Below are 3,074 nucleotides of genomic sequence, written 5' to 3' on the forward strand. Positions count from 1 at the left end.
AACACACAGCTGCTCCTGTCAGGCCCTCCTGAGGCTTGTTCTGGGTCAGCACTTAGCCCTACCCCTCCATGGGGACCACCTGATGTGAGACCCCTCCTCTGTCTTCTCTCCTCAGAGTTACTTATTGAAAGTCTGAGCAGGCAGAGTGGCTCAGAGGAAAGAGAAAATCCTTGCCACCATCTTCAAAAGAAAACTCTTTGCCTTAAAGCCTGGGGCTGGGTGAAAGGTCCAGGTGGGACCATCTCAGACTCCACCTGCAACAAAGACATCCTGAGTCTCCACCATCAGCTATCCCTGTTTCTAGGAGTTTCTGGGTCTATCTCTTCCTCTGAGTTGTCCTCAGTGTGATTCTCTAAACTTTGTTTTCCCCCAACGTATTAATATATAAACATGGGTAGGAAGCAGGAGCTGCATTCACTTCCTAAACAATGTGCCTCTGGAAACTCTATGAACTTGATAAATGATGATAGTTATAGAAAGCCTTCAGGCCTTTTGTTCATAGGGTTGCTATGAGTCGTGCTCAACTCTATGGCAATCAACAACAACAACAAGGTATGTTGCCAACTCAAAGGCAGGTAGTTCAAATCTACCAGGTGCTGTGTAGGAGAGAGAAGGAAAATCCTCTCCCAAGCAATTCACAGACTAAAAAAAAACCTTTAGAAGGCCCACATTATATTGTTGTGACTGGAAGGCAATGAGATATGGCAGATAGGTGACTATTGATGAAAATGACGTTTTTTGACAACTGTTTTGAGAAATTCTACACATGCATTCTGGAAGACCCAGATTCTTACATGTTTCTGTGAGATGAGGGAACAGGGATGGTGGTAGTCAAATGTCCAGAGGCTGAGGTCTAGGTGGGGCTCCCTGTGGAAAATCAGCCACTGTGTCTTCTCTGGGTCGGCCAGGGTCTGTGGCACACGTGTCTATGTGGTCCCTCTGGGTGCTTCTCCCAGGACCCCAACTGGGGTAACAAGAAAATCATGGTCCGGTAGAACCAGCTTACTAGGAGGACGTGAGTCAGGAAGTGCAACTGTCTGAATTTGCTCCTCTCTAAATCCATAAGTACAGGATAACAGTAGCCTGGTACATCCCCACTTCAGAGCTGGGTCCTAGGAGGCCTCTGTCCACCATGGCCTGAACCTCTGTTCTCTGCATTCTTCTCCTCCACTGCACAAGATGGAACAGACTTCAGAGACTTTGAGGCAGATCCTGACCTTGTATGAGGCCCTTCAGTTCAGAAGCCAATAATAAAACCTCACAACCTCACTCCCCCTGTATCACTCATGATTATCTGTGTTTTCACAGTTCCTTTCCAGCCTGTAGTGACTCATCTATCCTCTGCATCTTTTTCCCTGCAATAGTCAACCAAGCATGCCTTCATTCTGAGCAGTGGTTACTACAGTTACCATGTTGAATGTTACCAGCTGAGGGCTCCAGGTTTATGATGAGAAGTGGCAGCAGTGGTATATCCTGAGCCAAGGGAGATGAAACCTAAACATCTGGAACATTCAGATAGAGGAGGAGGCTGACTACCATTGTGCAGCAACCTCTACTATTAGAAGCAGCTACATGTAACCGTAGTGACACAGGCAGAGATGAAGTGGATTTTTTGTCTCTCCCCAACTGTATGATTGACAGATCAGGAGTTAGTGTCCCAGCCCACTGTGAGTTTCCACCTTAGAAGATACTTGGGTAACTCAGCACCTGATTGTGAGAATGTTCTCTTTCCAGATAGTCCATCAGGACAGTAAAATATCCTCTGCATTGAAAAATACTTTTATGAAAACTTTACAAAACATGTGAATTTATCCACAGACTTGTGCATTTGTCAACACTCGCTTACCTGCAGGTGGGTATTTAGTTTTCTGAATAAGTATCTATTCACAGATTCTATCCTTACCCATCTCCTCTGCTATCATCACTCTGGTGGTCTGCTGGGGAAAGGGTTCTGCTGCTAATCCAGAGACAGATGGGCAGTCTTCTCTCTTGTGATTTTCAGCCTCTGAAAACCTGATAATGGTCAGTTCTGACTTGACAGTGAGAGAGAGACTTACAATGCAAGACACTTTCTTTTTCCCTTGAGATGCAAGAACTTGACCTTGACACCTTGGGATCACACAAGCAAACATGGCCTCAGATGACTTTCACTGACTCCCCTATTCTCCTTCTTGCACAGAATCATTAGATTGTGCATCCCTCTCTTTGGAGGTCCAAGAGAACATTTCCACACACAAGAGCAGGAGAATGGCTGTGCTCAGATCTGGAAAGTTCCACCTGGATGGAATCCCTTTAAATTTGCCAACAAACTATATCACTAATTCAGAACATATTCCTTTACCTCCATAAGCACATAGGACAGACTTGTTCATAAGGCCATTATTCAAATTTTCACTTTAAGCTCTAACAACTAAGGTGGGGAAATTGAGAATTTCTGGTAACTTGCGCATTCTGAATTTTGACAAATGTGTAATCAAAATTCACTGTAGCATATAAGGCACAAAAAAAAGATATTTTGACTTAGAACTAACAAACATCCTTAGAAACAGCACTTATAATAACACTTACAACTTACAAACAGCATTATGAGTAATGGTGATTGGATAATAATGACAACTCTAAGAGCACCATATGAAAAGGCCCAAAACATACATAGAGGTCTAGTCTTGTAGAACATTGGTGCAGTAATCTGGGCTCATAAAAATTATTTTGTTGTTATAAAGAACTATTTAGTTATTTCATAATGCATAATACATTTCTATTGAGAAAACCACTGTAATAAGTTTGGGATCACTGGCAGACCCCATTTTGCAACCAAAGACAAATTTTTTTTTATTCTGTTGATACACAGACATATAGAATGTGGATTTAGCCTCTCTATACATTAATATACTTCCATCCAATGGATGGAGTTTCTACTCTCCATTTTACAATGGGAACTAAGATCTCAGGAGTCTGAATCACACACTGAGGTGCCCCAAAGATCAGGAACCAAATCACTGTGTGGACAAATTCCTGGTGACACCATGCTTGTCTCAACCACGTTTTCAAAGGCTGTTCTCAGAGAGAAGTTT

The 3,074-nt window shown here is 42.9% G+C and overlaps 1 gene segment (V, D, J or C); it reads left to right on the plus strand.

The window, feature by feature from the left end:
* The window catches only part of LOC102850527, a 12,614-nt gene that overhangs the window by 446 nt on the left and 9,094 nt on the right, over nt 1–3,074 (plus strand).

The sequence above is a fragment of the Elephantulus edwardii genome, unplaced genomic scaffold (assembly GCF_000299155.1).
Source record: "Elephantulus edwardii isolate Elephantulus edwardi_28Jun2011 unplaced genomic scaffold, EleEdw1.0 scaffold00219, whole genome shotgun sequence".
NCBI classification, from domain to species: Eukaryota; Metazoa; Chordata; class Mammalia; order Macroscelidea; family Macroscelididae; genus Elephantulus; species Elephantulus edwardii.